This window comes from Triturus cristatus, chromosome 10 (assembly GCF_964204655.1).
Source record: "Triturus cristatus chromosome 10, aTriCri1.1, whole genome shotgun sequence".
Lineage (NCBI taxonomy): Eukaryota > Metazoa > Chordata > Amphibia > Caudata > Salamandridae > Triturus > Triturus cristatus.
In genome coordinates this window covers 69,240,343-69,266,030 of record NC_140593.1, presented here as the reverse complement: position 1 = coordinate 69,266,030, position 25,688 = coordinate 69,240,343, and the positions used below count along the sequence as shown (strand labels likewise).

The following is a 25,688-nucleotide window of genomic DNA, read 5'->3' as shown; positions in this document are numbered from 1 at the left end:
AAGAGACACGTTAGTGATAGATTCCTTACCTTAGAATATCCCCAGGCGTCATACTGGATCAGGAAAGTTGTCGTCAGCAGTAACCCTGCGTGTCGGCAGGCGTCGTCATAGGGCTACGCGTACTTCGCTGGCGTCGTATCCGTCGAGATGACATCATCGGAGCTACTTAGACGCGCCCACACGTGCTGACGTCAGTTCTTCTTTTTTTTTTTTTTTACGCGCAGCAGCGCAGATCCGAGAGAGAGCGGTACCCCTAGTTAAAAAACGTGTTTTGTCGAGTCCTTGACTCCTGGTGCAGTAGGGATGCCCGGGTTTAAGTCCTGTTTGGCCTGCCGCCGAAACATGTCGGTAGCGGACCCGCATTACGTGTGTCTCTTCTGCTTGGGACACGATTGTCGAGCCATGGCGCCGAAAGCTTTGCGGGAGCGTTCCCGCAAGTTGTTGGCGGTCCGGTAATTGGTTCCACGCCGATCAAGGTCCCGATCCCGTGGGAGATCGAGGGATCGGTCGCGGAGCCATTAGCATCGCTCGTCGGAATCGGGGACAGGTAAGTTAAGGCGCCATAAAAACTTGAAGAAACTACGTCGCTCTTCCTCTACCCTTCACCAGTCGGGGGATGCCGTAGAGGGGGCGGACGGTCACTCCCCCACGGCTCCGTTGGAGCCCCTGTTGTTACCTGCGGCCTACCCACCCTTTCCGGGACCGCACGCGACTTTGGACGAGGTGCAGGCCTTCATGTCGGCCTTGTGCCATTTGTTTTCCCCGCCGGGTCTCTCCTGAGCGCCTTCGGGCCTCGCGGATCCGTCGGAAGGGTTTGCCTCCATGCCACCGCCTCTGGCCTCGGCTACGCCGGCACCATACCCTGCAGCGCCGCCGGCTCCGGCCTCAGCTCTGGTCTCGGCGCTGGGCGCGGCGCTGACACCGGACGGCGCCGAACCTGGACTGGTATCTTACCCTCCCATTCCATTGCTTGGAGGGGAGTTTATCCCATTTCCCATGTGGAGGGTCCAGTAGATCTGGATTTCTCTCCACACCCTGGTACTCTGTCCCCTTCTTCCGTGGCCACGGAGGAGGTTGGGACTTTTTTAGTGGTGTTGCATAGGGCGGCAGAGGCTCTTTACCTAGAGTTCCCTTCTGTACCTATTAGGACCAATCTCCTGACTGAGGTGCTGCAGCCGCAGTCCTCCTCTGCGGAGCCGTTACTGCCCTTCAATGAAGTACTTACTGATATCCTGTTGAGCACCAGGATCAAACCTAACACAGGAGTTCCTGTAGACAAGGGTGTGGCACGCCACCGGCGCCGGGCGATCCCAGCTTTCTCATACAACACCCGACGCCCAAGAGTCTGGTTGTCCAGGCTTCTGACTTTCTGAGTGCATTCCCTTCTGCTCCTCCGGACAAGGAATCTAGGAAACTGGAGTAATTTGGGAAAAAGATTTTCACATCTGCCAGCTCTGGGATGCGGGCGGTGAATACTGTGTGCCTGCTAGGCCGCTATTCCCATTCTGTGTGGGACGCCGTGGCACAGGTGCTGCCTCAGTGCCCTGTGGAAGCACGGGCGGTTCTCTCCCAAGCCATTACCAAAGGGAGAGATGCTGCAAAATGTACTATTTATTGTGGGCTTGACACAGCCGATTCTCTCGGTAGGGCACTTTCCACAACAGTGGCGCTCCATCGTTATGCTTGGCTCCGAACTACTGGCTTCTCTGGGGATGTCCAGAACACCTTGTTGGACATGCCCTTTGATGGCGCACGCCTCTTTGATGATAAGGCGGAAAGCACCCTGGAACGCTTTAAGGACTCTCGGGCTACGGCCCAGTCCTTGGGCTCGCCACCACGCGTACTCCCTCGGGGTCTGCTTTTTGGTCCTTTCGAGGTCAGGGTCGGGGCGCCCAGGCGCGTTCCTTTCAGACCCGCAAGCCTGTGCAGCCACAGTCTCAGCACAGTCGTGGACGTGGGACCCGCCGCGGTGGGTCCTGAGGACAGCGGGCGGGTCAATCCACCACCTCCCCTGCCGCTGCCACCTCTAAACCTTCCTAGTCCAGTGTTTCAGGCCCACCAGACGCCAGTGGGTGGCAGGATTCGCCATCACCTTCCCCACTGGTGCTCCATAACTTTGGACAGGTTGGTTCTGCAAATAGCCCGGAGGGGCTACTCCCTCCCCTTCGAGTCTAGCCCTCCAGCCATGCCACCTCAATACCACCGCATGTCGGGGAATCACTTGTCACTTCTCCAGCAGGAAGTTGCTGCCCTCTTGGCCAAGGGGGCCATCGAGCGTGTTCCAATGCCAGAAGTAGGTTGTGGTTGTTATTGCCACAACTTCGTGGTTCCAAAAAAGGACAAGGGCCTGCGGCCTATCTTAGACCTCCGGAACTTCAACCGCTTCCCCTGGAAGGAGAAGTTCAAGAGGCTCACGCTTGCTCAGATCTTGTCTGCCCTGGACCCGCAAGACTGGATGGTAGCTTTGGACTTGCAGGATGCTTATTTTCATATCCCCATCCTGCCGGCCCACCGGCGTTACCTTCGGTTCACGGTAGGCTTCGAGCACTTTCAGTTCACCGTGCTCCCTTTCGGCCTTACCAGCGCCCCTCGGGTGTTCACGAAAGTGATGGCGGTGGTCACAGCTCATCTGTGCAGGGGTTTCAGTCTTCCCCTATCTCAATGACTGGCTGTTGAAGGCGGGCTTGCCCCAGGCAGTCGTCTCCCACCTCCAGACTACGGCCGACCTCCTGCATTTGCTGGGGTTTTCCATCAACGTGCCGAAGTCGCACCTGATTCCCTTCTCAGCAGCTCCTCTTCATTGGAGTGGTTCTGGATACGGCGCAGTTTCGGGTTTATCCTCCCGAACAGCGAGTCCAGGACATTCGGGCTATGATTCGGATCTTTCAGCCCTGGTCCTGGGTTTTGGTCAGGAAGACCCTGAGGCTGCTGGGCCTCATGGCCTCCTGCATCCTGCTAATCGATCATGCCAGATGGCATATGCGGGCTCTGCAGTGGGACCTGAAGTTCCAGTGAACGCAGCATCGGGGGAACCTGTCCGACTACGTCCAGATCTCGGAGGGCACTGCTCAGGAATTGCAGTGGTGGCTCACGAACCAGCGTTGGGTCAGCGGCAGATCCCACTCCCTTCCCCAACCGGAGCACACAGTAGTGACAGACGCGTCCTTCCTGGGATGGGGCGGCCACATGGGAGAGGCGGAGATCAGAGGCCTCTGGTCTCCGGCGGAGTTTAAGCTCCATATCAATCTTTTGTAGCTCAGGGCGATCCTACTTGCACTCAAAGCATTCCTTCCCTCTGTCAAGGGGAGAGTAGTGCAGGTGTTCACAGACAACACCACCGCCATGAGAGACTGCAACAAACAAGGCGGGGTAGGGTCGTGGACCCCATGTCAGGAGGCTCTACGTCTCTGGACGTTGTTGGAACGTCAAGACATTTCCTTGGTGGTTCAACACCTGGCAGGTACCCTGAACGCCAGGGCGGACAAACTCAGCCGCAGGTGCATGTTGGATCACAAATGGAGTCTTCACTCGAAGGTGGTGCAAGGTCTCTTTCAGCAGTAGGGAGAACCTTGGTTAGATCTATTCGCCACCGAAGAGAATGCGCAATGTCTGCAGTTCTGCGCGTTGGCGTTTCGAAGGCGGCACTCGCTAGGCAACGCTTTTCGTCGCGAGTGGAGTTGAGGTCTGTTGTACGACTTTCCGCCTATACCACTTCTGCCCAGAGTGCTGAAGATGATCAGGCGCGACTGGGCCCAAGTCATTCTTGTTATACCGGACTGGGCTCGAAGTGTTTGGTATACTCAGTATGAGCGTGGATCCCCTGATCCGACTGCCTCTTCGGGAGGATCTCCTGTCGCAGCAACAGGGGACGGTCCTCTACCCGAACCTGTCCAGCCTCCATCTCCTTGTGTGGAGATTGAGCGGCGACAGCTGGTTCCATTTGACTTTCCTCCCGAAGTCTGTAATGTGATTCTGGCAGCCAGGCGTGCCTCCACTAAAACGGTAAACGCCTGTCGGTGGAAAACATTTGTGGCATGATGCACAGCAAAATCTGTTGATCCTCTTGCTGCCCCGCTTTCTGAGGTCCTATTGTTCCTTCTTTCTTTGGCCCAGCAGGGCTCTGCTCTGGGCACTATCAAGGGCTACCTTTCTGCTCTTTCAGCCTTTCTTAGGCTGCCTGATCAGCCCTCTCTTTTCAAGTCCCCAGTTGTCAATAGATTTCTCAAAGGCATTACTCACCTTTTCCTTTTGTGATGCCTCAATGGTTCTCACATACTTGATGTGCGCTCCCTTTGAGCTTCTTCATAACTGTCCTTTGCGGTTATTAACTTTGAAAACTGTCTTCCTGGTGGCCATCACCTCTGCTCGGCGGGTGAGTAAGCTCCAGGCTCTTTCCTGCAAACCTCCTTTCCTGGCAATTCATCCTGACAAGGTTGTGCTTCGACCCAGTCCCTCCTTTCTACCAAAAGTAGTCTCTGCCTTTCATCTCGGGCAAACTGTCACTCTGCCTACTTTCTTTCCGCCTCCGCACCCTTCAAGAGAAGAGGAAAGGCTCCACCGTCTGGACCCAAAACGTGCGCTTTAGTTCTATCTCAACCGCACACAACAGTTCCGGGTGGATGACCAGCTCTTTGTTGGCTACGTGGGCGCCAAGAAAGGCCGGGCTGTGCACAAGCGCACTATCTCCCGATGGGTTGTCTTGTGCATTAAAGCCTGTTACTCTCTGGCTAAAAAGGAACCTCCGGTTGGGCTGCACCCCCATTCTACCAGGGCGACAGCAGCTACTACAGCATTGGGACGCGGTGTCCCCCTGCAAGACATCTGTCAGGTGGCCACTTGAGCCTCGTTGCATACTTTCACTAAGCACTATTGCCTTGACAGGTCCGAAGAGACGGCTTCTTTGGCCGTTCAGTTCTCCATGACTTTTTGGTGCAATCTCACTTCGCAGACCCACCACCGGGGTTGGTATTGCTTGGGTATGTATTCTAAGGTAAGGAATCTATCCCTAACGTGTCTCTTTCAGATGCACAAGTGACTTACTTGTGTAACGATATATCTCTAAGAGACATTAGTTAGTGAAAGATTCCTTACCGCCCGCCCACCCTCCCCGTTCTGCGAACTATTCTCTAGGGTTCAGGTCATCCCTTTTAGGGCCCTAGTTCTATTGCACCAGTAGTCGGTCTCTGGCATGGCTCTGCGCTCCTGGCGCAGAAAAGTTGTGTACAGAACTGACGTCAGCGCACGTGGTCGCGTCTAAGTAGCTCCGATGACGTCATCTTGGTGGGTACGATGCCAGCGACGTATGCGGAGCCATACGACGACGCCTGCCGACGCGCAGGGGTACTGCTGACGAAAACTTTCCAGATCCAGTCTGACGCATGGGGATATTCTAAGGTAAGGAATCTATCACAAATGTCTCTTACAGATATATCGTTACACAAGTAAGTAACCTGTGCGATGTGCAGAGTCTAGTCCTGAGGAGCCCACGCTCTGCTTGTTGCGGGTTACTGAAGTTGCACGGTCCACCCCTTTAGTGATGCAACCGTTGGAAGGTGAGCATGGCTGCCTAGTGTTCAGTACATTGATGTGCAGAGTCTAGTCCTGAGGAGCCCACGCTCTGCTTGTTGTCTGTTCATAAAGTTGCATGGTCCACCCCTTTAGTGATGCAACCGTTGCAAGGAGAGCATGGCTGGATTGTGTTCAGTACATTGATGTGCAGAGTCTAGTCCTGAGGAGCCCAAGCTCTGCTTGTTGCCTGTACCTGAAGTTGCACGGTCCACCCCTTTAGTGATGCAACCGTTGCAAGGTGAGCATGGCTGCCTTGTGTTCAGTACATTGATGTGCAGAGTCTAGTCCTGAGGAGCCCACGCTCTGCTTGCTGCGGGTTCCTGAAGTTTCACAGTCCACCCCTTTAGTGATGCAACCATTGCAAGGCAGAGCTGATCTGAAACATGCTGCTCTTGGCCCACATGGATTAAGGACCTGATTAGAGTTCGGCGGACTGTTTACTCTATCACAAACAAAAGTAATATCTTGGGCGCCGTAATACAAGTGTATTATATCCAGTGGCACTTGTAATACGGCGGATGGGGTATCCGTCATGTTTGTGATGGAGTAACCCATCTGCCAAACTCTAAATCAAACCCTAAGTGTCCTTCATCCACCATAGAACTCCTTTCTGATTGCATTTCTGCCGCTAATGAGGCATCTTTTAAAATCCTGATAAAACATGCGTGAAGGAAATTGCTTGGAATGAAAGAAAAGTGTGGGATTCTGGTGCACAAATCCAGATTCCAAATTACTGTACCCTGCACAGTGTAAGTAGTTCTCGATGGGGGGTATCCAGTGACGTTTCCACGCCCCTCTTGTATGTTTGTGACGTGTTATACCATGAAAACTCGCTATACAGTTCAATCTTGTTTGCCCCTTTACGTTAAACCTCAAAACATCTTGAACCCTAATGTGGTGTCCCCTCACACCTCTGTTTGGAATGTCACCTCGCAGGACCAAATTCATTCCAAAGCCGTGTTAGGGGCCGGTTGTGTACTCCGTAAGATCCAAAAACAATTAAAACCCTCTTTGTAAGAACAGGGACGTGTGCAAAAGTGCATAAGGTGCATTGTGCTCTGCTGGGCTACTATATTACATGGACATGGTGGAAGTCTCTCACACCATCCCCCCTGTTTTGGGAAGACACAAGAAAGTGCAATGTGCTTAAACGAAATCTGGTCATTAGGAAACGCAAATAAGCCTGGGTGGTGAAAGACATATAAAATTGTTGCTGATTTAAAAAAGTACGATCCACTGTGTTACTGCCCTGGTGAGACAAACTTAAAAACATATAATACGCATTTTTAATAACCATCTTCACATTGGGTTGAATAGATTCCTGGTTTTTATAAAAATCTTCAAGGCCTACCTTATAAAAAGTTTCCTTAACATAACAAAGCCAGGGGACCGCCATTGCATTGTCAAGATTAATGCAATCCCTTAGAATGACTCTAGAGAATAGTAAGTCTTCTGAGGTCCAGATTTTACCCCATAGAAGCAAGGGGGCAATATGAATTCTGTCAGTCACATATTCTAAACCCACCTCAGAATGACCGAATGAAGTAGAGGAACTACTGGGGATAAGTAGGAGTCGTTTTAAAAATGTATTCTCTAATATTTGAATCTGTGCACTTTTGTGGTATCCCCATACTCCTGCCCCATAGGTGGCCACTGAAAAACATTTGGATTTATACAATGTTTTCAGTTCAGCTATCGGCTGGCAAAACGAAAACGCCCCTCTATAGTTCTATTAGTTTGTTGAAGCCTCGTCTTAATCATGTGGTCCCAGCTCTATTTATTATTAAAAAGATTCCCCAAGTAGCTAAAATGTGGCACTTTGGCAATAGCTATATCATTTACTATATACTTGCGTGTTTTAGTTTAATTTGGGCCACAGGTCATAATAAAAGATTTACTAAAATTACCCTTAAGGTCCAGTCGTGTCATAAACTCATTAAATGCATTCAAACATTTTTGTAGGCTGTTAGCTGTTAAGGTCATAAGGACTGTATCGTCGGCGTAGGACAATAAAGGTACCGGTTTACCTTCTATTGTTGGAAAATCCAATTGTAACAAAAAATGCTCTAAACCATTTGTATATGCTAAAAATAACAAGCATTGGCATTGCCAATAGGTCTCGCTTTTGGGACCTTATAAGTATTTAGTTATGCAGCACAATATCCTTGGTGCAATAACATCAACTGTTGCATGGCTAAAAACTTATAAGGTCCCAAAGGCGAGACCTATTGGCTATGCCAATGCTTGTTATATTTGTTACAGCTCCCTCGCCTTCAAAATGATCCTCTTTGTTTCTTTTTTAAAAGAAGGTTGGGTGGCAAGGAAGATTTCATTATAGTCCTTCCTTTCTAAGTAATATAAACTGAAGAAGGACATAATGAATGCCTTTTTTTCCATCGAGCCTTTATTTAACACAGACAACAAACTGGACTGAATCGAAGGCAAAGGAGCCTTCAAAAAAGACCACTTTTCAGTTCATTGTGTTGCTTTAATGTGCTATAGCTCATGGCTTAGCACTGAATCCCAGACCTATTGCCTTTTCCCATGCTCAGTGGTTGCTTTTTCGCTATGGCCTATTTACTGATCAGGACAAACAAAAAATGAAGGAGGCACAGAAAGGAGCATGCGGGGAAGTCCCTAACCATCACCGATAGGATGTCTAAGCAAACAAGCATTGACAAAGGCATTTAGTCGCGCGTATTGATTGCAGGGTAGGAGGCACCATCGTGGGAAGGAGGGCATGTGGGAGAGCAAAACCCTGAATGGCACCAGCGGGTCTGGCAGGGCGGGAGGCACTAGGTAGGGAGGGCGAGAGAGAGTGCGAGCGAGGCAACAACATGGACAGCAAGAAGAGGGCAAGCAACAACACAGAGCGGGTTCTGACAAGCAACAACTGGGACAGCGGCTGAAGCCAAGCAATAACGCAGACCGAGGAAGGAGGGCTGAAGGAAACAACCAACAACAGAAACAGTGGTTGGAGGCAAGCAACAACATGGACGTAGGGAGGTGCAAAGCCAAAAAGATGGAATACGAGAGGGCACGCAACAACACGGAATGGGTTGCAGAATTAAAGGAAGAACATGAGGGAACCAGATTTCAAGTGCATACACTCTCACAGAGTGCTTCAATAAAGAGAAACAAGTGATGGCATGGAAGACTGGACGGCCTGTCTCCTCTCGGCGGTGAGTGCAGGAACCTGGTGATCTGAATACTTCAGACATTATAACTAGCAGCAGGGACAGCTGGTAAGCCAGCCAGAAGCGCCAGCAACGCTGGGGCAGCGGCAGCATCTTAATGAGGGAGGCCCGGCTGACTAGGCAAAGCGGGGGGCGTGGCTAGTGCGTTTCAGAGCTGCGGTTTATGATTTACAATCTGCTTAATATGCAGCTGCAGCCCGCCAAATGGAGAGGGTCCTTGCCTATCTGCATGGTAAAAGCACCGCAAAATGATCCCTTAAAGTGAAAGTGTGCGCAGTTTGGCGCTTTGAGGGATAGTGAGGCCAGGGCAACTGCTTATACGAGGCAGGAATGGGACTTTAGGAGAGACGCGTTGGTCTTTCGAAACACGAGTTTTACGTGAAAATCCCATCCCAAAATATTGCCCAAGTTAGTATCCACGTGGAAAACCACTGGTCAATTAACACACTGCGCAAAAAGGCCAGGCGTTCAAGTAGTGATGGCATGGAAGACGGGAGTTGTGCGCGTGACGCGGCCGTCAAAGTGAAAGTGATCGCGAGCTGGATGGGTGTCTGCGAGCGATGCACTTAATGAGCCATGACGGAAGCGCGCGTGTAACAGCAAGCTGGTGGCCGGCTGCCTCTGGGTAGCACTTTCAAAACCCGCTTACTAAATGTCTCGCTTGAGACAGCGCATGCGCTGGCTCAGGCGAGATGTAAAAAGGGGGCCAATATACAGCCCGGGCACACTCCCTCAGTTTATGCAATTGGATTGATCTTTTCTCCCCCTGGGTCATACCGGATAGCTACAGTGGTAGATGCATGTAGTCTGAAGGCCAAGTGGATCGCAACACCCCTGGCCTTCATGTACTTGCCCATAAACAAAGACATGTTGAGGCATTGCTCGGTCGTTCCCCTTCCCTTCCTGAAGCCAAATTGGGTATTCACTATAAGGCCAGAGGTATTGACCCATGACTCCAGGCGTGCAAGGATTACCCGCCCCAGCAGCTTGCATGAAGCATCTATTAAAGAAATCGGTCTATAGCATGTTGGGTCATTTCTATTTCCCTTTTGAGAAATTGGCACACCACTGCTTTTTTCCACGATGATGGAATACGGTCCACAATTACTGCTTCCAAAACATTGAGTAACGGGGGGCCATATTTGTGGGTTACTTTTAAATAGATCCATGGGCACACCGTCTGGCCCTGGGGCTTTTAAGGGAATACCCTTTCTCAGTGTCTCCTCTGCTTCACTTAATGAAATGATGTACTAAGCTGTTGTGCGGTTTGTGTGTTGATACTTATCTCCTCCTCACACTCGCTTAGTAAGACACTGTTTGGGTTTAATATGTTGGTGAAATGGGTCTCCCAAGCCACCCCCGTTATGTTAGTATCCATGGCCCTTGTCTCATTGGTGAAGAGTGGGCGATTTAGCACCTCCCAGAAACTCCTAGAGTCCTTCAGGGCACTTGCTCTTTTGAGGTCATCCCAAGCCTGCCTTCTCAACTCATCCTTTCTCTGCTCAATTGCCTTTTTATAAATCTGCCTGTCACGGGGGACTGTATGTAATGCCTTCTTCAATTTATTTTGCGCCGCAGAACACTCAGTGTTAAACCATCTTATTTCAGGGAAGCTGCCTTTTCTCACTGATCTAAGCAAATTCTTGGCCACGTCATCACACATAGTTTAAAAATTTAGTATTATTACATCTGGCTGTGATGTATCGGTTAGACAGGTCATTAGTTGCGTTATTTATCGTGTTCCATTTTAGCCTTATCCCTTGATTATGAATATATTTTGTTAAACAGTCAGAGACCTTACCCTTTTGTGCCACAATATGTAAAGAAACAGTAAGAGGGTTATGGTCACTAGCAGGGTTAGGTTTGACTGCAAAATTAACGACAAGGTGTGAATACCTACTAGAGATCAACATAAAGTCAATTGTACTTACATGACCCCCCCCCCCCCCGTATGTCGGATATTGCACCAATGGGGTACTAACCAAAGTATCAATCATACGTAGGTCGTTCACTACAATAATGGAGTTTAACGCATCACCCTGTGTAGTATGTTTGAAGTGTGTCAAAGGTTGGTCATTGGTATCTACCAACCCACAAACCTTACTCCCACTATGCTGACATAGGGTGCAGTTAAAATCTCCTACCCAAATAATACACAAAGGGGAAACACTCCCTGCTACCTTAACAATCTCCAAATCGAGCGAGTTAATAACCCTAGAATTCTGTGTATCGAAAATATTGTAGTACCAGTTGACTAATAATATAGGTACGTTAATCAAATTAAAACACAAAATCAACTGGTACCATGGGGAATCAATTGCTTTTTCTATTCTTAATGACTCGTACTGTACCAAAATTAGGGTCGCTAGGCCTCCCTTTGCCCTCCCAGCCAATGATGGCTCAGCTTGGACAGTTAATGCATTTTATCCGTCCAAAGAGAAATCATCCCTACTCCAGGTTTCCTGTGTACAGATAATATCAAACGTTTTAACAAACCTCGTCCAATAACCTTCGTGAAATGCCCGCAACATTCCAAGAAATTAGACGGAGGCTGAGGCTATTGGTTTGGCAGTTTCGCTGATTTAAGAAGTTGCCATCCCTGCTAATAGGTGGCCGTTCAACTTGGGCGGCAGTCAGATCTATCCTAGTAGCCCCTGTCATTTCCAGACCTTTATTAAGGAACAGCTGAAGGGGGCAATAGTTGTATTTAGGGTCTACGAGGGATGTATGCTCTTTAACACTTCCACATATATAAGGGGTAATCTCAGATACATGAACTTTGTCCTCTAGTATACTCGTTTTTTGCTTTAGTCAGTCTATGTCTATGAGATCACTTAATGGCTCAAAATGATTTTCATGATACCAAGGTGGAAACTGTGGGTATTGTTTTGTCCTTAGTGAACTGTCTTCTTCCACTAAATAGGATTGCAATCTGGGCGGTCGATAGAAGAAGCCTAATGCAAATATAGAAGTCCTTGACTCATTTATAGGTTGGTCAACCATCCTATCTAATATGGATCTTACCAGGTCTGGTGGCCTGAAGGTCAATACTATACAATCCCCGCGAGTGTCTTCTTAGTTGTCCCTACCCACCTGACCCTGCGTGCCATCCTAAGTTCAGAAAATAAGATTTTGTTGTTTATACCTGTTTTTGTGTTTACAAAATGCAGAGATGTATTCCTCAAAGATGTCCTGTCTTCCCTATCACCAGGCAACACTGGTGGAACATTAGCTAGAACAACAATATAGGGTGTTGTTTCTGGGGGCAAATGTAAATTCAAGTTTATACCACTAGAACGTGAATGACCCAATTGACGATCTACAGGGGTGCCTAAATTTTGGGGCCTTTCTTTGACATTATTACGGACCCTGTTCACTTGCTCAATATTTGGTGGATTTAAAGACCGACAATCGCTTTGGGGGAATCCTTCTGTCTGAGGCAAAGGCACAGTAATTTGCGGGTGATTGTCTTCCGGTCTTCCTCGATGAGACCCTTTCTTTGTCATAGTTTTCTGAGTAGGTTCTTGATTATAAACACCCCCTCTATTGGCTCCTCCCGTGGACATGTTTTCCTGGGCCTATGCTCTGTATGCAGTGTAGATATGCTAGCTGAATGTTTTCCTAAACATGATAACCTACTCTCGAGGTCAGTCTATTTTTGAAAGAAAGGATTTAGGTGTGCTGTGATTACAGTTTCCAGTTTGTCCCAAAAACCCTCCTCCAGGTTATAAGTGAGTCGGCTTGAAAACCGTTTCTACTGAAGCTATATCTTGATTTGCTTCATGTGTGGGCTCCCTATCCACTTGATTGCTCCTTCCACCCAATGATTTAGATGTGAGTTGGCTTTGTTTATGCGTCTTAGTTGCTGCCTGCCCTTTCCTTTTCTTTGGCGGTGGCGCAAAGCTGCTTCCGCCTTTTGATTTGGATTTCTGTGTTCTCGTGACTACGTTTGGCTTGATCGAAGTGACCTGGCGGCCAGTCATCTCCTGACCGTTGGCAAGCTCAGGGCATGGAGAGTTTGACCTACTAATTTGTGATGCTCCATCAACCAGACTTGTTTTTGTGCTTAAAGTTCCGGGGGTATGGCTATGGCGACTAGGTATCCCTTGAGAATCTAATGACAATCTGCGCTCAGTTAATTCGATTCGTGCATGAGCGCAGATTCAGCCCTTGATAAGAAGGCATCAAGTGTGCCTACTACTCCTTGGCCGACCTTGGGTTTTGTCATGTTAATTAAAAGCCCTGCCTTACAATACAAATTGATAACAACCAAGACAGTTTTCAGACGATACCTCCAGTAATCATGGCTAAAAACACAACTATCGATTTCAGACAGTAAAAAAGGGCATAGCCAGCCTGTCCTCTAAAGGCCTCCTAACAAGAATCGAAACCCAATACCTTGCAGGCTCAGTTCAAGTCCAATTTGGCAAGTGTCCTTTGTCCGCAGCCAGTCCTGATCTGTAGATGTTACTAGCCTGGCCCAGCCCAGCCTCCTTCGGCTTCTGACGGGCGCAGATGGGCCCGCCCTTGGCCCGGGCACGCCCGCACGGCAGTGATTGCAGCAAAACCGGCAGAACCAAGCTTTTAGGCGTCCCACGCTGTGGAAGGTGGGCAGTGCTTTTATAGCGCCTCCGGGCGCATGAGCAGCGTCAGGGTGGCGTCGGGGCTGCTGGGAAATGTGGTTTAGCGGTTGCCCTCGCAGTGCGTGGCAAACAGTGTTGGCCTTTTCCCTCTCGGCGTGTGACTGCAGGTTAAGTCGTTCCCCTCACGGCAGTGATTGCAGCAAAACCAGCAGAACCAAGCTTTTAGCAGCTGTTTATTTTGCCTGCCCCTCGGGTGCCCAGTAAAAGGTGGTGAATTGTTTTTGCTGTTATAACCCGTTGAAGTTATTTTGTAAGATTGTTCCCTGCCATGTGAGTGCTTGTTTAGGCGGTGATCGCTTCTTCCCCCTACACAAATATTCATAATAAAATATATGTCACAACTGAGTGGTTTCTCATAAAAAATATAGCATCACAATTAAAATGGCCACAGCAGTGAATGTTTTTTTTCTTCAATTAAACGTTTTTATTCCAAGCACATTTATTGTAACCCTATGACGTATTTATGAATACTTGCGATAGCCAAATTTACTTGAAATGAAATCCGGATTTTCCATTTGTCTTAAACCGACAACAGATCTCTGGGCCTCTTTCTGAAAATGCTTTTAGTCTCCTGGGGCTGTTCTCATGCGCACAGAGAGCATTCCAATACCATTTTATAATATAGTTATTTTACGCAGTCCCTATTCCCTGGATGTCAGTCAGTCAAAGATCTTTATTCGGTTGAATCTCATCCATAAAAGAATACATCTTAAAAACAGTTAATACAGCATAAAAGAGATCAGATAAGTGAAATATACACAACTTGTAATAATTCCATGACAATGACAAATTCCTTTCCAGGGTATCAAAATCATAAGTAAGTGTATCTACAGAGGGGCCTCTTTAAAAGCTTAGCACAGAATATAAACAGTTTAAAAAAAATAATTTTCCAATAATAGCCTGCAACCGCACAGCAGAGGAAATATATCTGTAAATCAATAAACAGGTAAATTCATCTTTTAAAAGCTGGAGATGATATAATGCAGCCCGACATTTTCTTATGTTTAAAAGTTTTAAAAGAAGCATTAAAAAGACATGTCTCAGTTCAGTATAAAGTTTGCAAAAAAACAAAGTGTAGGGTACACTGGAACGACTCCGAGAAACAAGGACACGGGTCCAATTTATCATCGCAGAAAACTTTACGTGGATATGAAACAAGAAAGTGTGAAATGCCGAATCTAAAATAGAAAGAAAGATATAAGGTTCAATGCCTGGGGTGCAGACTAGCATTGTTTGTTCTGCTACCCTTTTAATCCTATCTCTAAGGATCTTCTAGTGAAATAAGTGTGATTAAAAAAATAAAACATTTTTCAATTTTGCTTTTGATGTCTTAACAATGATTTCTAGGTATACGAAGAGAATCCACCAGGCCCACAATCTCTAATTGATTTTTTATGTAATTGAGCCAAGGTATTTTATTTGTGCACTCTAGTTTTAAACAGTCTTGAATAATGGTACTATTTAAGTCTGTTTCTTCCTTAGCCCAGATAGAATGCCACAGAAGTATCGGTGCTAATTGTATTCGAAAGGTCAGAGTGATCGGCCCAGTTTGCTGTGACAGATAGTTGCAGAGGTACTTTTAGGTACTATCAACAAGCGCTTCAAAAACATGTTCTCTGCTCTTCGAAGACCCTCTGCCTTTCTGTAACCCCAAACACCAGTACCGTACAAAGAAACCGCATGTACGGGCTTTATAAATGTTAATATTCGCATTAATAGGTTTAGAACCCAGCTTTTTGGTGAATCTAAAAATTGCCTCCAAATTTTTATTAAAACCACAGATCCTAGATTCTATTAAATAATTTGTTACTTTTTTGGTCAAATAAAATACCCAAATAGGAGACAGTAGACACATAAGACATTTTTTCATTATTAATAAATAACTTGTATTAATTCCACCATGGAATAACCTCTGAACTTGGTTTGGGAGCATTGTGTATTAGGGAAGTCCTCTGATCTTTGTAGAACATTGGGAGCGTTGTGTATAAGGGAAGTCATCTGATCTCCTGTAGAACATTCGGAGTGTTGTGTATAAGGGAAGTTCTCTGATCCTTGTAGAACATTGGGAGGTTCCTCTGATCTTTGTAGAACATTGGGTGCATTGTGTATAAGGGAGCGTTCTGTATAAGGGAAATCCTCGGATCCCTGTAGAACACTGAGATTGTTATGTATAAGGGAAGTCCTCTGATCCTTGTAGAACATTGCGAGTGTTGTGTATAATGGAAGTCCTCTGATCGTTATAGAATATTGGGAGCGTTTTGTATAAGGGAAGTCCTCTGATCTCTGTAGAACATTGGGAGCGTTATGTATAAGGAATGTCCTCTGATCCTTGTTGAACATTGGGATTGTTGTGTATAATGGACGTCCTCTGATCGTTCTAGAACATTGGGAGTGTTGTCTATGAGGGAAGTCCTCTATTCTTTGTAGAGCATTGGGATTGTTATGTATAAGGGAATTCCTCTGATCTTTGTAGAACATTGGGAACATTGTGTATAAAGGAGTGTTCCGTATAAAGGAAATCCTCTGATCTCCTGTAGAACATTCGGAGTGTTGTGTATAAGGAAAGTCCTCTATTCTTTGTAGAACACTAGGCTTGTTATGTATAAGGGAAGTCCCCTGGTCCTTGTTGAACATTGGGAGTGTTAAGTATAAGGGATTGTTGTGTATAACGGAAGTCCTCTGATCGTTATAGAATATTGGGAGCGTTTTGTATAAGGGAAGTCCTCTGATCCTTGTAGAACATTGGGAGCATTGTGTATAAAGGAGTGTTCTGTATAAGGGAAATCCTCTGATCTCCTGTAGAACATTCGGAGTGTTGTGTATAAGGAAAGTCCTCTGATCGTTATAGAATATTGGGAGCATTGTGTATGAGGCAAATCCTCTGATCCTTGTAGAACAATGGGAATGATATGTATAGGGGAAGTCCTCTGATCCTTGTAGAGCAATGGGATTATTATTGGGAAGTCCTCTGATCTCTGTAGAACATTGGGAGCGTTTTGTGTAAGGGAAGCCCTGATCCTTGTAGACCTTTGGGAGTGTTATGTATAAGGGAAGTCCTCTGATCCTTGTAGAACAGTGGGAGCGTTGTGTATAGGGGAAGTCCACTGATCCTTGTAGAACATTGGCAGTGTTATGTATAAGGGAAGTCCTCTGATGCTTGTAGAACAGTGAGAGTGTTATGTATAAGGGAATTCCTCTAATCTTCGTAGAACAGTGGGAGTGTTGTGTATAATGGAAGTCCTCTGATCTTTGTAGAACATTGGGAGCGTTGTGTATAAGGGAGCATTGTGTATAAGGGAAGTCCCCTGATCTTTGTAAAACGGTGGGAGTGTTATGTATAAGGGAGGTCTTCCGATCTTTGTAGAACATTGGAAGTGTTCTGTATAAGGGAATTCCTCTGATCTCTGTAGAACATTGGGAGCGTTATGTATATGGTATGTCCTCTGATCTCTGTAGAACATTGGGAGCGTTTTGTATAAGGGAAGCCCTGATCCTTGTAGACCTTTGGGAGTGTTATGTATAAGAGAAGTCCTCAGTTCTTTGTAGAACAGTGGGAGTTTCCTCTGATCTTTGTAGAACATTGGGAGCATTGTGTATAAGGAAAGTCCTCTGATCTCCTGTAGAAAGTCATCTATTCTTTGTAGAACATTGGGATTGTTATGTATAAGGGAAGTCCTCTGTTCTTTGTAGAACAGTGGCAGTTTCCCCTGATCTTTGTAGAACATTGGGAGCATTGTGTATAAAGGAGCGTTCGGTATAAGGGAAGTCCTCTGATCCTTGTAGAACATTGGGAGTGTTATGTATAAGGGACGTCCTCTGATCCTTGTAGAATAGTGGGAGTGTTGTGTATAATGGAAGTCCTCTGATCTTTGTAGAACATTGGGAGTGTTATATATAAGGCAAGTCCTCTAATCTCTGTAGAACATTGGGAGCGTTGTGTATAGGGGAAGTCCTCTGATCCTTGTAGAACATTGGCATTGTTATCTATAAGGGAAGTCCTTTGATCTTTGTAGAACATTGGGAGTGTTGTGTATAAGGGAAGTCCTCCGATCTTTGTAGGACTTTGGAATCGATATGTATAAGGGAAATCCTCTGATCTCATATACAACATTCTGAGTGTTGTGTTCAAGGGAAGGGCTTTAGAAGTCTGTTAACAAAGAGAGAATGTTTATCTGTCATCTCTTCAGCGGGTTCTGGGTTTTCATAGCAGGATCGAGTGTTTTTGCAGCTTTTGGACATATTGCTCACTTTGGTAACTCGGGCGATTTCGGTTTCAAAAGTACATGTCAAGACAAACATTAAAAGACCCCTATGGCTCGAAGAGTCACTAACGCCAATGCCAATTGTATCGATTCAGGTGGGAGACTCCAATTCTTTTTAACCCATAAATTGACTTATTTTTACTGCCTCATGCCTGAAATCGCCTCTGCGTCAATAGACTTCAATCAATGGGGAATATATTTTCCCTCAATTTTGTTTTTTCAAAACCTTCCACTTTAATGCTCTAAAATTTTGGCATGTATGTATGAAGTTAGTCTCATCAGGTGACAAATTAATGTATTCATTAGGAACATGCCTATACGTTTCCTCCAGATACGTCCGTATCAATATAAAAAGGTATCCCTGCTGTTGCCAGTGTCCTTTAGCAGCTCCCTAGTCTCTTGCTTTGTTGCCGTCATGAACTCTAGTGCACCCCCTTTTATTTTTTTTTGGGTCTCACCTGCCAACAGCACCCGCGCCGTCGCTGGGAGCTTTATTGTTTACTGTAAGAGTATTATAGCCCACCGATTGCTTATCATTTGTTGGCTTCATTGTCAATCGTTTTTGTTGCATTCTAATTGGCTAGTGCTTATCAATGTCACTTCCTGTACTTTCGTTTGGAGAATGGACTAAGTACTAACTGATTTAGTTTGATTAGTATCCTCCTGTTGCTCGTCATGTGATTCGGGTACTATTTCTGTTTGTGGTGCTTTAGCGCCCAAACTCACCCGTTCGTGTTGCTTTAACCCCCTACTTGCCTGTTGTTCTTGTTGCTATTCGAATGGCTTGGCAGCAGGTAATAGTCATTTTTAATTTACATTGAATTAATAATTATGTCACAAGCGCCAGTGTTGACAACTAAGCGCAGGTGGCGAGCACCAGTCACTACTGGCTCAAATTAAGCAGTGCAATGGTCATTCAATAAAACCTAGCAGCTGAACATAATTAATCCTTAAACCATTATCATTCAAGCCCATCCTAAAATCTGCATGTCACGTGACCCTCCCTGTGCTGGTAGAGAGCGGGAACACAAACTTTATGCATCAAGGTACACCTACACGAAGCTCTTCTCAGCCAGTCTCCAGACACTTTTCTTGGTTTTGCTCCAAACTGGATTGTTTTAAAATATTGACATATTACTGTCAGCGCTGCCCTTTTTCGACTTTTGACAGCGGAGTTGGCCCTGCATGGATTATGAACATAAGCTCCATATGTTATAATTCCAAATACATGGAGTTAGTGCTCATGCAACGAAGCTGCCTTAGCAAGCAAAAGAAAGGCAGTGAAGGAGGTGGTTGTGCCAAAGGAAACAGGAGGAACATTGAGCAGGCCTGCGTTGTTCCTCTGTAGATGCCAAAAAAGGCAAATCACTTAAGTTTGTGTGTCCATGAGAATGATTTGTACAAAACTTCCATTAAATGTATAGTCATTGTCAGATATATGATGAATGATGGTCTGTGTTTTATATCTGATAGAGACTACTAGCCGCAGATTCCTTCACATAGAATTATCCCCAGGCGTGAGACTGGATCCGGAAACTTTTTGCCACAGCATCCCTGCACGCCGGGGGTGGGGCAACATCACGCGACTCCGCCCAGGCGTCGTCCGCGTACGTGACGTCAGCGAGGTCACATAAGACCCGGCGCGCCCACGTCAGTTTTTTCCTATTCCGCGTGCAACGCGTATCTGTTCCTTGCTGCGGGCCTGTTTAAGACCCTCCTTTCTTCCATTCTTTTTTGGTTGGAACAGTGTGAGAATGCCTTTGGGCTTTAAAACTTGCACGTTTTGTGGGCGTCTTATGTCGGCGACGGACCCTCACCTCATTTGCATGTGGTGTTTGGGGGAGGATCATGGCACCTCAGATTGTGCGGCGTGCCAAAAGTTGAAGCCGAAGTCGCGGCGGGAGCGCCGCATGAAACTTCTCTCGGCACGTCTCTCCAGGTCGCCGTCCTCCCCTCGGTCTGCTTCGGCGGACGGCTTCAGGTCTGGCCGTGGTCGTCGTCCTCGCCTTTCTCCGTTGTCACATGAGCGTCGCTCCCTGGTGTGTAAGTGTTGCAGTTCGTCCCCGGGGGCTGGTTATCGGCCTACCGGGGGCGTGGACTCTCCGCGGGTGATGCGGCCCCGCATGTCATCCTATCCACCGTTTCCCAGTGTTTGAGCATCAAGAGTCAAGATGGAGACTTGCGTGTCGGCGGATCCCTCGCCTTGCGCAGGGCCCTCCGCGGCGCCGCCGGTGGTACCGGCCCCGGCACTGACTGGGTCGGATCCAGGCTTGGAGGATGTGGTACTGTTGGGGTGCGGCTCCTCTGGGGCACCTCCTTCAGGCCACGGCGTCTCTGCCTCGCCGCAAACCCCCGCGGGGGTCCCTGTGGTGTCGCGTGAGGTCCCCGGGGCTCGGGTCGCATGCCCGAGCCCCTCTCGGTCCCTTGGCAGGGTGGTCCTGTCTAAGGCCGAGGTGACACTGCTACGGCGCCGGCAGCAGCTGGACCGTGCGGAGCCACAGGGGTCAGTGGCCCTTCCTCGTCCCACTCCGGGTCGAGGGCAGATCCCTCGTCCCTCTCTGGGCCCCTCTTGTGCCTCCTCTCAGGCGGCTGCCTCATTGGAGGGCGAGTCGGAGGTTGTATCGTCCCTGGCGCCGCCACAGGGGTTGCCGGGCGACCTTCGCCTCCTTCTGGGCCGTGGCCGGCGGAAGGCTTCGGGCCCCTCCCCGGGCCCATCCCATTCCCCCACGCAGGTGGTTGCCTCGGCCGGGGTCGGGCCGGTGCCGCTCCGGGCCGCCTCCAGCTCTACTCCGGTCCCCGCTCCGGGTTCCGGTGCGGGGTGACTTGGAGGTCCCATGCCCGGCGACGCCGGCTGGCGCCGGTGTCCTGCCTCAAGCAGCGGACTCTAAGGATCCGCGCAGGGGTCGTACCGTGGATTCGTCTTCGGACACTTCTTCTTCTCCGGAGGCAGGCTGCATATTGGTGTCATCCTCCCCGGAGACTGGTCGCCGTGTGGTGTCCTTTTCACCGGCGTCAAAGGGTGGCTCCCCGCCCTTCCTGAGGCAGGGGTGTTCGTCGGAAGAGCGGCAGGTCCCTCATTCCTCAGCTCCTCCTGAGTTCCAGGTCTGGTCCTTGCCCGCCCTGCTTGGCCTCGGGGACGGCCGACTTAGTTTGCAGCCATCGCCCACAGAGAAGCTGCTTTCTCCACCGCGGGGCCCTACGGATGTGGGTGCGGCTTTCGCTCACGCGGTGTCCACGACTGTGGGCATCGTACGCATGGGTGACCCGGAGGCTCACTTTCCGGCGGACCATCTGTTGGAGGTCCTCCACCAGGGCTCTGGTGGAAGGGAAATCTTACTTCGCTTTGAAGGTTTGCTCCTTTCTGCCTTGACAGGGTCTTGGAGGCGTCCTGCCTCCGGGGACCCGGTGCCTCCGCATCTTCTGCATCGGCACCTTCCTACACCGCGTGACCCGGCGTGCCTGTCCATTCACCCCTCAGCCGCCAGTCCCCTTCTGAGGACTGCTTTTCCCTCCCTGCCGCCTCTGTTGGCTTCGCCGTATATTCGAGAGGCTCATTGATCTCCCATTTGATGGCAGTCTGTTGTTTCATGACCCGGCCGACTCCGCCATCCAGAGGTTCTTGGCAGGGCTTGGCAGGGCTCCGTCCTCCTCCTCCTCCTCCTCCATCCCCTCCTCAGTGACTTCTGAGTTAGGGTTGCTTTTGGGCCTTCTTAGGCCGACAGTTATGGTTGTGGAGTATGTCTTTCTGGCAGTTTACGTCCTTCCTTGGGACTTTGGCATTGTTGGCTGCTGGACGGCCCTTTGTTGTTGTGTGTGAGTTCTGCAGGAGCTGTTGCGCAGACTTGGCCCTGAGATTGGGCCTTCTGCTTTGCTTGGGCTGCTGTCAAGCCTGTAGCGGGGAGGTTTTTTTTCCCCGTGGTTCTTTTGTTTCTTCCTCTGCTGTGGAAGTTCTTACAAAGTGGGTTCCCATATATTGGGACTTCACGTGCCCTATGTGGGGTTATGGTAGCTGTCATATGGTTTGTGCTCTGCTGGAGGGTTCTGGTCGCCTTCGGGTACCTGTTCTCCTTGGTGTTTACGTAGGTTGCTTTTGCTTCCTGAGGTCGTGTGCGTGGCCACGCGTGGTGGTGGCCCGGGCCTCTCCTCCTCTCCCTGCTTTCAATCTGCAGTCTGGGATGTCCCTTGTCAGGTGTTGCCTACTTGGTCTTAATGGGGCCTCGGGCTGTTCTTCTTGCTTCTGGCCTTGTGTGCCAGCATTGTTCTGGCTGACAGGCTGCTCTCCATCTGGAGTGGGCTCGCCTTCTTCTCCGTAGTTTCCTTGGGCTCTCTAGGCTTCTTCTTCTTCCGTCTTCCTGTCTTGGCATTCGACGGAAGCAATGCTGCCATGTGTGGGGAGTGAGGTGCTTCGGCCTCTCAGCCCTTGCCCTTGGTTCCTCTGCTGTGAGTGTACGAGCCTCTTCAGCCTTCTTTCCCTCCTACATCCCCTTGGGGTCGGTGGGGTTCTGCTTGTGGGTGTTCCCTTGGCCTGGCAGGGGCGAGGTTCTACCTGGTCCACAGATCTGGTCCCCTGAGGGACCCTCTGTTCTGCATTGGCTGATGGGGTTCTTTCGCAGACCCTCCTTCCCAGGGGGTATTGCTAGGGTATCTATTCTATGTGAAGGAATCTGCGGCTAGTAGTCTCTATCAGATGCACAAGTTACTTACCTTCGGTAACGATGTATCTAGTAGAGACTTTTCTAGCCGCAGATTCCTTCACAGCCCGCTCTTCCTCCCCTATTCTGCGAGGACCCTTGGGTTGGTCTTCGGTACTCGCCTCCCGGTGGGGGGCTGTCTCTCCTGTGAGTGCCTTCCTTGTTCTTGACGGGTGGCTCCGTCTGGGGCCGGTTCATTCCTCCTTTGGTCCTTTGGAGGATGGGGTTCCGGTGCTCCGGCGCCCTGCTGCTCTGGCTACTCCAGGTTTGGGGGGATTGCTTCTATCCTTGTCCTCCCTCCCTTCCTTTCATTGCTGTCCTCTGGTTTGAGGGTCCTCTGGCCATGTCTTGCCTTTGTCCTTGTGGGTGGTTGCCCTCTAGGTTGGGGTGGCTTGGTGGTTTGTTGTCCCTGTCCGTTGTGGGACTGGTCCCCTTTCTTGCTCAGGATGAGGGGGGTGGACTTCCTACGTGTGCCATGACTTTTATGCCTGTTCTTCCCTTCAGGGCACAGGGATGGGAGGTTGTCTATGTGCGGGCAGGGTGGCTGCGCAGTTTTCTGCTTCTTCTTCTTTCTTCTTTCCCTGCCCTTGGGGTCTTCGGTGTTGGCACTACCCTGGTGGTGGTGTTAGTCATCGTTTCTTTCGACCTTTTCTGCTCTTCGCACACTATTCCCATGCTCCCACAGTTTTTTATCTGGTGATTCCGCGTTGTGGTGCGGAAAAGTTCTCCGAAGAAAACTGACATGGGCACGCCAGGACGGGTCTTATGTGACCTCGCTGACGTCACGTACGCGGACGACGCCTGGGCGGAGTCGCATGATGTCGCTCCGCCCCCGGCGCACAGGGATGCTGTGGCAAAAAGTTTCCGGATGCAGTCTCACGCTTGGGGATAATTCTACGTGAAGGAATCTGCGGCTAGAATCATCTCTACCAGATACATCGTTACCGAAGGTAAGTAACTCGTACTATAAGTTGTATACTGATTTTTCACATGTACAGAGAACAATTGAAATCTTCATCCAAATTACTTGGCTGCCCAGGTCGCCGGGCTATGTAGACAGCAGCTCATTAAAGAATCCATGGCCATCCATCCTGGTGGCATTGGCAATATGTAAACAAACAATATTGCTCCCAACTTACCTATTACTGTAATGTAAAATCCTAGGGAAATTCAGGCTATGTATTTCAAACTACACATAACGTGTTTATGGGTTATTGTTAAATACATATATGTAGTTGCAAATGTCAATGTAACAGGCAGAAATATATGCACAGGCATGCATTCCCCCCATAGATAACCCTGAAGAGACTCATTCATATAGAAGCAAGGGCCAGATGTTGTATTCTACTGGTCGCACAAAGTGGTTGCAGTTTGCATGTAGTATTTTTGCCACCATTATTGAATTTTGAATTACTAGGTCGCATCGTGGCCAACTCAGATTTTGAATTTTACTAACCAACCTATCTGATAGACTTCTAGCCGCAGCTTTCTTATCTTAGAACATTTCCCAGGCATCAGCCTGGATCGCGAAAATTGATTTGGTAGTTTCAAATTGCGACTCACCCCCATTTGGATACAATGACAGGGATGGGGACTACAAAAGGATCAACAGACCACCATATCTGTGAATGCATTTAAATAAAGAAATTATTTATTAAAGCAGTTTGATTTCCTAAAAGGAAACAGGGCTGCTTTTAAAGCAATGGTTTCTTTTAAGATTTCGCTAAAGAGAGTCTCTTGTGAGACATTTTTTAGCTTAAAGTGGGCTTGGAGCTGCCCATTGGTTGGCTTCATTGTCACTCATTTTCTTTCTTCCCAGATGCGCTTCACTTCCTCTTCTTGTGTTTTGCTCTACCCAGAGCATGGCACTAGTGCTCGTGTTCTTCCATTGCTTGCGTTTTGGGAGCTACTTTTTTCTTTTTGCTGAAGAATGCATGTGTTTGCAAGCTGTCTCCCTCCTGTGCTTTTGTTCCCCACCCCGACTCTTGCCCATGAGTTGCTGTGCCACATCTCACTCTGGTACCTCCAGACCAGAGGGCGCGTTTATCTTCTGTTGAGATGCAAACTCTTTTGCGGACAATTCATGCACTTGCAAAATACAAAGCTATGAGATGCCATGCATCTACCCTCTTTCTTTGAACAAAGAAAAGTTAAAGGATCAGTTCATTCAGCCTAGGACTAGATATAGAACTGGGTCTGAGCCTTTTGTTGGAATAATAAAATGGGCAAAGGAGACTGGCCAGCTGGCAGGCAGGCAGAACCGTCAGTCTTTTTTTCGGGTTTGGTGCGCTTTACACAGTTTTTTGGGTGTGGTGGGTGAATAGGGCACTTTTGGTATATGACAGGCCTGACTGCAGCCGAGTGATCCCAGTACTCCTGTTGCCCTTCACAGTACTTATAAAAAGTGTGTAGTTCCCATTTTTTTTTTTATCTACCTGTAGTTTGATTAAAAAAAATATACAGTGTTGCGAGACATAATTGACAAGTCAGTTGTCCTCTCACCAAAAGGGGTTGATACCTCTGAGAGTAGGCCTTTACAAAAGGAGGGGGCAGCAAGCTGATAAGAGAGGGCTGGGGCAGCAGCTGACAAAGGCTTGTGGGAGGGGATGGGACAGCAAGCTGTCAAAGTAAAGTGGTCAAGAGAGGATGGGGCCGCAATTTGACAACATAGGGTGGGCAGGACAGACTGGGGTACCGAACTGACAATGGAGGGTGGGCAGGACCAGGGGGTACCCTTTCTCACTTGCGAATGAGTTACCACACAAACTTGGAGGGTTAGTCGGCAACTTTTAAATCGCTTATGACTGCTATTTCTGTCCTAAATCATTTGTAAATCTGGATAGGAATCTCTGTTTGGAAGCAATGCCTACAACACACTCCTTATCCATTTCCAAACCTTGTAAGAGTCAGAAAAATGTTATAGATTCCTAAAAATGGGTTTAGTACATTGCAAATAGCATTTTTGCTGTCACAAACTCCAAATCTGAGAGTTTGTGACCAAAACACTGCTTGTCCATTTGACCCCTTAGTTTCTAAGGGTCACATGGCATGTGGGTCATTCAGGCCTAACAGTCTTTCCGTGTCTCAGGCCTGTTGTGGGCGTGTCCAGCTTCAGTTTGGAATGCCACTTCTCCTTTTGATGTGCGCTGATTTCCTGCCTGGTCTTGAACATCCAGCTATTAATGGTTTAGGACCATCTTCTTACGTCTCGTCACCTATGGTGGTGATCACAAATGAACATCTGAAGATTAATTGCTGGCTTGACTTTAGTGTTCCAAGGAGCTGGTAGGTTGACACAAATGTTGGGTTTAATACACTTGTTTTTAC

General features: G+C 48.3%; 1 protein-coding gene across 5 annotated transcripts in view; it reads left to right on the top strand.

The window, feature by feature from the left end:
* The window catches only part of TBC1D5 (TBC1 domain family member 5), a 2,224,639-nt gene that overhangs the window by 1,920,630 nt on the left and 278,321 nt on the right, over window positions 1-25,688 (top strand). The gene's annotated exons all lie outside the window — the stretch shown is intronic.